Below are 12,061 nucleotides of genomic sequence, written 5' to 3'. Positions count from 1 at the left end.
ACCTGGTCCAGTTGTTCAGGGCTTTTTAAAAGGTAAAGGTAAAGGACCCGTGACAGTTAAGTCCAGTTGCAGACGACTCTGGGGTTGCGACGCTCATCTCGCTTTACAGGCCAAGGGAGCCAGGATTCGTCTGCAGACAGTTTTTCCAGGTCATGTGGCCAGCACGACTAAGCCGCTTCTGGCACAATGGAACACCGAAACCAGAGCAGTGCACGGAAATGCTGTTTACCTTCCCACCACAGTGGTACCTATTTATCTACTTGCACTGGCATGCTTTCAAACTGCTAAGTTGGCAGGAGCTGGGACCGAGCAACAGGAGCTCACCCCTTCACGGGGATTTGAACCGCCAACCTTCTGATCAGCAAGCCCAAGAGCCTTAGTGGTTTAGACCACAGCGCCACCCGCATCCTCAGGGCTTTCTAGCAGGACCTTAAAACTGGTTCAGCACCTAATAGGCAGCTGGCACAGATCCCCTTAGAACTGGTGTGATATGTGCCCAACACAGAGCACCGCTTGCCGCATGTGTTGCAGCATTCTTCACCAGCTGTAGCCTCTGGGCCAGCTGCGAGGGAAGGCGCACACACTGTGCATTACAGTAATCCAGAAAGTTGTGGATGGTGGGGCAGCACTGGTGCAGCTCTGCTGCTCTCCCTGCTTGCCAACACGTTTGAAGACAATTCTACCCAAGTCACACTTTCCGATTCAGTACAGGAATTGAAATACAGAGACCCTTTGAAAGTCTCCCTCCTCTGAATATTACAAGGCAGTTCTCCAGCTGAGCAAAGTGTACAAAAATGCACACCCTAGGGTAACAATGTGTGCTCAAATCCATATTTTAATGAAAACAATGTTCAAAAATCCTTCTGTACAGGAACATTGCTTTGAAAAAAATGTGTATAACATCTTGCATGTCAACATATGCTTATTAGGAGAAACATGCACTCGAGTGTGGGCGGAGAGGTTTCATAAGGGCTTTTATTCAAAAGAATTTGAAAACCGATGTGGAAATGTGGAGGGCTGAATTTAAGATTAGAAAAATGAGAAACCAGATTGGAGGGATTCATCCTACTTCACTTCTGGCCCTTCCTTGTTCTCCAGATTCATTCCCCCTGAACCAAAGCGCTTCTCAAGAAAAAGAAATTTGCATATTTTCACAGCTATGGCTGTGATCTTAAGCACACTGAGACCTTAATTAAACATGGAAAAATTCTCCTGATCCAAATTACAGAACTCTTCCAGGTAGCATTTTCAACTGTGAGAAGGTTCTTTTTTTTATGCTGGCTGCTCTCCAATGCTGCAAATATCATGCACAACGTGCCTACATTTCCTATTCATAGAGAACCGAAACTGATAACAGTGTAGCATGATCAACGATTTGATCAGATTATGTTACTGAACTCAATGCAAGCACATAATCTTATCATCGGCTCTTGCTGTTTTTCAGCCCCAACAGCGTAATGTTCCACACTCCTCATGCCACTGAGAGCTTAGCAATTCTAAAGAAATTTCCTTCTGAGGAAAGACGATTGTATACTAATAATGCTTTTGCAATACCTATTTCTTTATAAATGCAAAGGTTGAGCAGGTTGGCACTGAGCAGGCAAACGCAGTGAACAGAGCCAGAACGATCCTTGAACGTACTGTGGCGCGTAGAGTGGCGGCTCTGGGGGGGACAGGTCCTCGACCACCCCAATATCCAGTTTGCCAAGGCGGCCCTCTACAGGAATGATGGTGTGCATCTTTCGGATGCTGGAAATGATGTATGGCTGTACAATATTATTTCTGGAATTAGGGATTGGTTACAGGTTTGAGGGTATTGGCGGTGAGCTTGGGCTCGAGTAGTGGTTTGGCATTGGTAGGGGTATTGCTATGCAGATGAAGGGGGGGGGAGGAAAGGCCATCACCTTCCCCCAAAACAAAGGGTAGCCCAGTAAAGGATTCCGAGGGGTGTGGCATTGTCCTAAACCTATGGAGGTGTGGGTCCATGGCACGCCCTGAGCGGTGACCCCGGGGGAGCTCCTAGTTGACGTGCATCAGCAGGACTCCCCCTATTGGTGGTTAACCCTTCAAGCAAGCAGGCTGAAGCCGGTTAGTTGATAGGACCAATGCCTAAGCCAATACTGCTCAAATCCTGTAATCAATAAAGTTGTGGCCTAATTTGACCCATTAACTCGAATTCTTGTGTCTCGTGTCTTTATTTCTGAGGGGGGAGTCGGGAACTCGCCACGCAATACCTGTTTCTTTATAAATGCAAAGGTTGAGCAGGTTGGCAGTGAGCAGGCAAATGGTAGATACGGGCTTGCCGTGGTGCGTGGTGCCTGGTCACTCCCACTTGGCTCTTCCCTTGACCTGAGTGGAAAAACCAAACAAAGGAAGATGCAATTGAGCTTGACTTCCCTGTTACATCCAAATCCAGATTCACTCAGTAAACCGTGGTTTGGCGTTATGTGCAAAAAAAGAGAGCATTGGTTATGTATTAAAACGATCAAGGGGATACAAAACAACTTCCTTACAAAGGAAGGTTGTAGTGCCCAGGACTTTTTAGTTTAGTGGAAAGGCGAGTAAGAGGTGATTTGACATAAGTTTTACAAATTATTCATGGCATGGAGGGAGAGGATAGAGAAAAGCTTTTCTCCCTCTCTCAGAACACTAAAACATCCAGTTAAACCGAATACTGGAAGATAAAAGATGTAAGAAATGCAATAATAATAATAATAATTATTATTATTATTTATGCCCCGCCCATCTGACTGGGTTTCCCCAGCCACTCTGGACGGCTTCCAACAAAATATTAAAAATACAATAAAACATCAAACATTAAAAACTTCCCTAAACAAGGCTGCCTTCAGATGTCTTCTGAAAGTCAGATAGTTGTTCATTTCCTTGACATCTGATGGGAGGGCGTTCCACAGGGCGGGCGCCACTGCCTAGAAAGCCCTCTGCAATGGAACTCGCTTCCACAAGAGGTATTGGTGGCCACCAACACAGATGGCTTTAAAACAGGATTAGACCAATTCATAAGGGAGAGGGCTATCAATGGCCACCAGCCACCATGGCTATGCTCTGCTTTCAGAGTTTGAGGCCGCAATGCTTCTGAATGCCAGTTGCTGGAAACATCAGGAGTGAAGAGGGCTCTTGTGTTCTGGTCCTCCTTCCAGGTTCCCTACAGGCGTCTGATTGGCCACTGTGGGAACAGGATGCTGGATTAGATGGGCCACTCACCTGGCCCTACAGGCTCTTCTGTTCTTGTGTGCAATGTGATTGATACGTCTTTGCATTGGGAGCTGTGAAATTCTTCGCCTTTTTTTTTTTATACTCCCGCCACCCTCTTGCTGAGTTTTCACATCTGCTGTTTCAGTCACTCTTTGTGTCAGTCCAACACTGGTGTCACCAGAGGACACAAGATGTTTTGTGGCAATGTTTTGACAACCCCGCTCCCCTGACAGGGGCAGTTTAGGCTCCCACATGACACATCTGTATGACAGATGACTTTTGCTCCCGGATCAGAACTTTTGCACATAACCAGAAAGAAAGGGAAACTCCCCGAGAGAGGGTCTCCCTGGGGATGGCAATGGGACTCTCACAGCCACTGTTGCAACAGCTGTGGAGGAACCATCATGTATTCCATCATGTATTGTGAAGGTTCACGGATTCCTGCATGAACCTGGCCATAGAGCTTGGTTGGGCCTCAGTTGCGGGAGCCCACTGATTCTAGCCTCTGGGACCTTATAGGTGGGGGGAAATTTCAGACGGGTGCAGAACCAGGACGGCTGGGACTTAATGAATGGAAACCTGTGAAATTGATGTGGTCCAAGATGTCCATTTTGAGACGTTACAAGGACATCCTTAAATTCATATCTGTGAAATGTTTGCCTCTATTTTTCAGCCCAAGGGCCACGTTCCATCAAGAACAACCTTCTAGGGGCCGCATCCCAGTGGTGGCTGTGGCCAGAGGCAAAAAGCGGCTGCAGCAACAGGCATGCCTCTTCCTGTTGCACAGTGTGCCACATTCCGTTCATGCAGCCATCAGAGGTTCCTATGTTATTATTTATTAATTTAATTTAATTTAATTAATTTAATCAATTTAATTAATCTTCATCACAAGATCTCAGGGCAGTTCACAGGACAAAATGGAAGGGGAAAGCACAAGTAAATAGTTAAAATGAAAACAGCAAAGCAATAACCTGTATAACACACCTATCAGTGGACATTGCTGTGTTGGGGCAGGTGGTTCACTGCCCTACCAGCCTCAGTCTGCCATTAGCCAACCCCCCGCCCCTGCCTGCCATTCCAGAAGGGTTATCAGCTTACTCCTACTTAGCCTTGGTGTTAAGAACATAAGAAGAGCCTGCTGGATCAGTCCAATGGCCTATCTAGTGCAGCGTCCTCTTCTCACAGTGGCCACCCAGATGCCCCAAAGCCCACATGCAGGACCTAAGCACAAGAGCCCTCTCCCCTCCCGTGGTTTCCAGCAACTGGTATTCAAAAGCAACTGTGGAGGCAGGGCATGGGCATCATGGCTAGTAGCCCTCAATAGCCCTCTGCTCCATTAAAGGAGGAGGATGGGGGCAAAACTAGAGTCGGTTGGCTCTGCCTGTCCTGGGCTCTAGTTCCACCTACTGTTGGGCTCCCCGCTTGAGTCGTCATCTGCAGGTCCTTGCAGGCTAAATTTCTGCAATGCACCTAAAGCGCGATGGGCTGGGGTTTTGCACTCTAATAGTTGTTGTTTAGTCGTGTCCGACTCTCCGTGACCCCATGGACCAGAGCACGCCAGGCCCTCCTGTTTTTCACTGCCTCCCGCAGTTTGGTCAAACTCATGCTGGTAGCTTCGAGAACACTGTCCAACCATCTCATCCTCTGTTGTCCCCTTCTCCTTGTGCCCTTAATCTTTCCCAACATCAGGGTCTTTTCCAGGGAGTCTTCTCTTCTCATGAGGTGGCCAAACTATTGGAGTCTCAGCTTCAGGATCTGTCCTTCCAGTGAGCACTCAGGGCTGATTTCCTTCAGAATGGAGAGGTTTGATCTTCTTGTAGTCCATGGGACTCTCAAGAGTCTCCTCCAGCACCAGAATTCAAAAGCATCAGTTCTTCGGCGATCAGCCTTCTTTATGGTCCAGCTCTCACTTCCATACATCACTACTGGGAAAACCATGGCTTTAACTATACAGACCTTTGTTGGCAAGGTGATGTCTCTGCTTTTAAGATGCTATCTAGGTTTGTCATCGCCTTTTTCCCAAGAAGCAGGCGTCTTTTAATTTCGTGACTGCTGTCACCATCTGCAGTGATCATGGAGCCCAAGAAAGTAAAATCTCTCACTGCCTCCATTTCTTCCCCTTCTATTTGCCAGGAGGGCCGGCCTTATCATTAGGCAATAATGAGATGAGCGCTTCAGGCAGCAAGTGCTGGGTGAGGGGCTCTGGCTCTACCTACTGTTGGGCTCCCTACCTTCCACCCTGCCAGTCTTAAAGGAGCAACCATCCCCACTGCCAAGAGCTATTATCACAGCTCCAGGAGCCAACGCAGCCAAGCAAACACTCTCAAGGCAAATGCAGAGCCAGACAGCGAGGGTCTGGCTTGGGAGTCCTGAGGGCCTGATAAACAGGCCTGGAGGGCCGCATTTGACCCCTAGGCCTGAGTTCCCCCACCCTTGGAAGTTTGAGATTAAAGTTGTTTCAAAAAGTTCAGAAAATTTCGTATCTGCTTTTGCTTCCTTCAATGAACAACAAAATAAATTCAAAAATCATGAACTGAAACCCTGGTGAACTCCTGACCAATGCCTCTGGCCTGATTGAGTTTGCTGGAAAAGGCGCTTTTGGTTTGCTGTGCTGCTCAGTGCATGCTGGTGTGAGGCAGTAAGAACTTGCATGGCCAGATGGAAAGAAGAAAGAGAACTCTGGCTTGGTTGCGGAAACCCAGTTCTTGGAAAGCACGTGAGCATGGGGAAGGGATATAGCTCATCAGTAGAGCATCTGCATTGTGTGCACAGGGTCCCAGGTTCAAATCCCCAACGGCATCTCCAGGTAGGACTGGGAGAGAGATCCCTGCCTGAACTCCTGGACAGCTGCTGAGCTGGAATGGACTAGTGGTCCCGTTTCATGTAATATTAATAATAATAAATTTTATTTATATCCTGCCCTCCCCAGCCGAAGCCGGGCTCAGGGCGGCTAACAACAATAAAATAGTGCAACATTCTAAAAACATTTCATTATAAAAATTAATTAAAATCAAATTGATGGCAACCATAAGCTTAAGTTCTGTAAAGATTGCCAAAGGAGGGAGTCAGGCTGCGCCCTGACCAAAGGCCTGGTGGAACAGCTCTGTCTTGCAGGCCCTGCGGAAAGATGTCAAATCCCGCAGGGCCCTAGTCTCTTGTGACAGAGCGTTCCACCAGCTTCCTGTGTTGCTATGCACCAGTCTGCATCCTCTGAGAATTTCTGCCCTTGGATGGTGGAAGTGCATCTTGCTTGGCTGGACGGAGAGGTGTGTTTCTGTTCTGGTGCATGCATGTCAAAAATGTTGCCTGCTGTGCAACCTTTGCCCTCTGTCCCTCCCATCACTGGCATGCAGCCCCCACATCAGGTAATGTGGCCATCAGGTTGAAAAAGTTTCTTCCTCTCTGCCCTAACATCTAATAACATCTGATTCCTTAAAAATCAGCACTGGCACACCACAGGGATGTGTGCTAAGTCCCTACCTGTATTCATTGTATACATACAATTGTGTATCATATGACCAATCTATTGCAGTTATTAAGTTTGCAGATAACACCACCATAATGGGTTTAATAACAGGTGGAGACGAATCAGTGTATAGAGGGGAGGTCCAAAAAATATCTTCATGGTGCCTAGGGAACAACTTGCACCTTAATATCAGCAAGACAAAGGAGATGGTGTTGGACTTTCAGAGGAAGAGAGGAGAACTAGCTGTACATCGGGGAGGGCTGTGTGGAGAGAGTCTCTTTCTTTAAATTCCTAGGAGTTTATCTCAGTGAAGACCTTACTTGGAAATAAATACAACCCAGGTGGTTAAGAAAGCCCAACAGAGACTCCATCTCCTCAGAGTATTGCGGAAGAACAATGTCAATCAACATCTGATGATCTCCTTCTACGGGTCAACAATAGAAAGTGTCCTTTCATACTGCATCACGGTGTAGTATGCTGGTTTGACATCATCTGATAGGAAGTGCCTACAGAGGGTGGTGAATACAGCACAATATATTATTGGCTGTCCCATGAATCCACTGGATGAAATAGCGGAAGAACGTTGCCTCAGGAGAGTGAGGGAAATTCTCAGGCATGATTCACACCCTGGCTGGCATTTTCTTGATCTGCCCTCAGGCAGAAGATATAGAATCATGATAAGTCGCACCAACAGGGTAAAAAACAGCTTCTATCCATGGGCTGCTGAATGAAAAGATAACAACAGGGCAACTGACTTTCGGGTTTGGTGGGTGTGCGTCAGTAAACGAGGGGAATTAAGACTAAGAGAGCTGAGTGGGGGGTGCTCGTGTTATCTCACTGTATACAAGTTGTACAAGTGACAATAAAGTATTTCAATATTTCAATTTAAATAAAAGCTCTGAACGTCCGAGACGCTCAACCCCCAACTTTCTTTCCGTTTGGTTACGCTAGAGGAGGCTTCATGGTTCCTAAGAAGCAAGCAGATGCTTAATTTAAGCAAGCAAAGAATTCCAGGCTGCTCATCTGAGTATAACTACACAGACGAGAGTTCACAGACTTTCTTTTCTTTCTTAAACTCCGTTTAAAAGGGCAACCGAAAGAAGAGATTTGTCCTCCAGCTTCACCATCCCGTGCCCTGCGGAGGCAGCAAGAACAGGCCTCTGATTCTCCTTGCCCCGAAAGGGCAGGGCCTCCGTGCCTCAGAACCAAAAGGGAGAGCCTGGATTAAGCGTTTGGCTGCCGTGGGTCTGCGTGACGCAGAACTCTGATGCCGTCTCAGCAGGACAGTCAGTGACACATGGTGAGACCTTTTCTCTGCAGGGAAGTCTAAAAGGAGCCATCAATGCCGCATTTGTCCTCCTCGGCCATTGTCTGGGGGCTGCCAAAAAGACAAGCCGGCCTTAGCCGCCTTGCATCACCAACGGCCAAAGGTCATCCCTCGACACCCCTCGTGATTTCTTCCCCTCGGGGAGCCCAGGAAAGGCCTAAGCAACCTGACGGGGCATGTCGTTCCTCCCAGAGAGAAAAGGGATTTTGCATTCCCCAGAGACGAAGGGTGATGATCAAACAGGATCTTAGCTCATCCGCTTTCTGTCCGCTTTCTGTCTCACTCCAGGGAGGTTTGGCAAGGCTCCTGCAAGCCTTTGGCGGGAGGATTTCATCACTCGGCATGCAAAATCACAATCGCCTTCTTGTGCACTGATACAACCCAGTTTCATTAGCCAGAGGAGGAGGAGGTTGTTGTCCTTTGGAAGACCTAGGTGGTCTGAGCTTAGCTAAATGATGGAATCTCAGGGCTGGCTGCGGCTTTTATCTGATCCTTTTGCCTGCCCTCAAGCCTTTCAAGCTTGCAAATCATCATATGGCTCTTCCCTTTGGCGCTGGGGAGATTTTCAGTACGTGAAGGTCCAGACTGCCTCTCGCTCATTGCTGCCTCACAGTCTGGTTCTCTGGAAAATGCACACCTGCATAAGTTTGCCAAGTCGGGAGCATCCCGAGATTTCAGGGCCCTGAGACCTAGGGGCAGCCCCTGGGGTTAATGTGGAGGGAGGCCCCATTTGATGTCGTTTAGGCAGCCTCTGGTGATGTCACGGGGACAGACCCAGGAGACGGAGGTTAATTGGGAGAGGGGAGCAGAGAAGGGCAGACCCCCTCCCCCTAGAATGCCCATGCTACAATTCACAGCCAGCTCCTTCTGGGCTGAAGTTTGCAAGCTGCATGCACACTCTTCTTAACGATTTATTTTATTAAAGGCACTCTTACTCACCTGGAGATTCAAGCCCTCCTACTCAGGGGTCAAAGGCCAGGGTAAAGAGGTGCATCTTTAGCATACGGCTGAAATTATACCAATGAAGGTGCCAAGCACACCTTTGTGGGGAGGCAATTCCACAACTTAGGGGCTGCCACAGAGAAGGCCCTCTCCTGGGCTATCCACCCACCACCCACGTCCAAGGATGGTGGACCTAGCAAGAGAGACCCATTTTACTACATTTTGAAGTAAGCAGTATTACCATCTAAAGAAGGGGTCACTGACTCCAGAGTTTAAAATTAGCTAACTGCACCGCTGTATTCATGGAGGCCGTGACAATTAAAAACAGGGGAGAAACGTGTTTTCAGTCTGAGGCAGTAAGCTTCTGAACACCAGCTGCTGGGAATCACAAGTGCTCTTGTGCTTTTGGGCTTCCCATTCGAGCATCTGGTTGGCCACTGTGAGAACAGGATACTGGACTAGATGGGTCCCTAGGCTGATGCAAGTGCTGGGTGATTCTGATGTTCTTATGACTAACAGTAAGAGAGGGCTGTTGCCTTCGTGCCCAGCCTGTGAACTTCCTGGAGCCACCTGATTGGCCACTGTAGGGATACGGGAAGCTGTATTCCACAGTGGCCAATCAGGTGGCTCCAGGAAGCTGGACTGGATGGAGTTTTTTTGCCAGATCCAGCTATGGGACTCTTCAGATGCTCTTATGGTCGACATGCATTTGGAAATAGGTAAGCCAGTGTGGTGTAGTGGTTAAGAGCGGTGGACACGTAATCTGGTGAACCGGGTTCGCTTCCCCGCTCCTCCACATGCAGCTGCTGGGTGACCTTGGGCTAGTCACACTTCTCTGAAGTCTCTTAGCCCCACTCACCTCACAGAGTGTTTGTTGTGGGGGAGGAAGGGAAAGGAGAATGTTAGCCGCTTTGAGACTCCTTCGGGTAGTGAAAAAGCGGGATATCAAATCCAAACTCTTCTAAAAGCCAGGCAGATCAGAAACAAACCAGCAACGACAGGGTTCCACAGAACTTCTTTTTGGAAATGTTTATTTTATGAAAGGCATTCTTTCCATACAAAACAAAACAAAACAAAAATAGTATAAAAAATTAAATATTTAAATATTGCGCAATATATTATTCATTCGAGACACGTTCTTTCTAAAGTCATATAAAACAAGTCATATAAAATCCTGCGCTCTTCAGAGCATTACTGCTTGTCTTAGCCCACCCTGGGGGTGTGGGGGGGAGAGAGACAAGCCGCGCACCGGAACACATCCCTCTCGCCGGCGAGAGGGGGGCATTTCGGCAGCGGTGGGGCAGGTGGGGCGCCCCCTCTTGCGCTTCTGCCGACTGAGGCGGGTGCTTCACCTTGCCTCATGGGTGGGCCGGCAGTGCGTGTGGGTTAAAAAGGCGGGAAAGTGGCCTCTCCCTTAGTAGGACTGCATAGAAGGGAGTGGCGAGTGCTGTCAGAATTTTTGCCTGGACTTCCCTTCAGTGGAAGGCACATTGGCTACCCTATTGCAAAAGATCAAATAAATATACTCTATTATTATTATTATTATTATTATTATTATTATTATTATATTATATTTATACAACAAAAACAAATCACTAAACATTAAATATCCTCACACCATCCCTCCAAGGAGGTAGGTCATAGCTGGAGTTCTGATGGCTAAGCATAGGTAAGTTATTTCCTCATATCTTGAGGGGAAGAGAGAGAGGTGGGCCACCTCTTGTCCCATGAGTGCAACCTCTGGCATGAAGAAGGCACGGACTGCAGTGAACTGTCCAAATGGGTCAGCTGAGTGCAAAGCAAATTCAAGCATTTTAAAAATCGGGTCGCAGATCGCCACTATATTGCACCGTACATTGCTGGGAAATGTCAACATTCACTCGTCAGTTTGAGGATTCCTTCCCAGACACATTCTTTTTTGGGGGGAACAGGACCAAAGGCTCTTCTTGCCAGAAAAGTCTCCCCAGCCCCAACTTTAATATCACACGAGGCAAAGTGCCTTTTTTATTTCCCCAAGAGTTTCAAGAAGATATTTCTATCTCTGTATCATGCAGTGTTTTAAACTATGATGTTTCGGTTCTGGGATTTTGACTCTTGGTGTCCATGAATTTGGGAAGTGGCCATAGCTCAGTGGCATCTGAGGTCAGGAGGTCCCAGACTAAGGTCCTGGAGAGCTGCTGCCAATCAGTGTAGACAACACTAAACTAGATGGACCTATTAGCCTGACTCTGTATAAAGCAGCTTCCTATTTTCCTATAATTGCTGTGTCGTCGTTTTCAATCTCTACTGTGGAATGGGTGGTTTTAAAAATGCATACATACTTTTTAAAATTGCTTGCTCATCTGCATTTGTGGTTTTCCATATGTTATATTTTCGCCTGTTCTAACAACTATTGATATACTCACGGAGGTGCAACTATGAAGAGCTGTTATTATAATAATAACAATACCATCTAATAAATATTATAGCTGTAGAATCATGCCTGATCTTGAGCTGCTGGTTATTTCTTAAAATAAATATACAAACACCCGCAGGAAACTGTGGACCCTTTGAGAAAGCTTGGCACAATTACGATTCGGGCAATATTCCCATCTGCCCCCCCCCCCATTAAAAAGGGAGGAGGGAAGCCCAGGCATTGTGCATATGCCAATATTTAAACGCACACCTACTACTGCTAATCCTAATTACCCTTTGCTCAACACTGAAAAGAGTTGGGCGGCGAGAAACCCCAAATCACATTGAAACTGGCCAGTGTCAACATCTGAGACTGAACTCGTTAAAAAAAGAAATCTTAAGTTACGAGCGTGAGAAAATAACCCTTTTTCGGAGGGTTCAAAGCGTATTACATCATCTTGCCATAATCCTAAGGACAACCCTGTAAGGTAGGTCAGTATTATTATCAGTATTGCAAATCAGCATGGTGTCGGGTAAGGCAGAGAGAAAGACGAGAGGGCTCACCCACACTTACGTTTTGCCCTGTGTTTCTAACACAGGCCTGCGGTTTTCCAGTCCATGTCCAAGCCAGTGGTGTGTGGTCAATCGACTAGGGGAACTAGGCTAGTCCCCTAAATGCTCCCCTGACGCCTCCTTCTGTTAACTGTTTCCGGGCTGAA

The sequence above is a fragment of the Podarcis pityusensis genome, assembly GCF_964106645.2.
Source record: "Podarcis pityusensis genome assembly, chromosome: 16".
NCBI classification, from domain to species: domain Eukaryota; kingdom Metazoa; phylum Chordata; class Lepidosauria; order Squamata; family Lacertidae; genus Podarcis; species Podarcis pityusensis.
Note: the sequence above shows the minus strand (reverse complement) of the source record.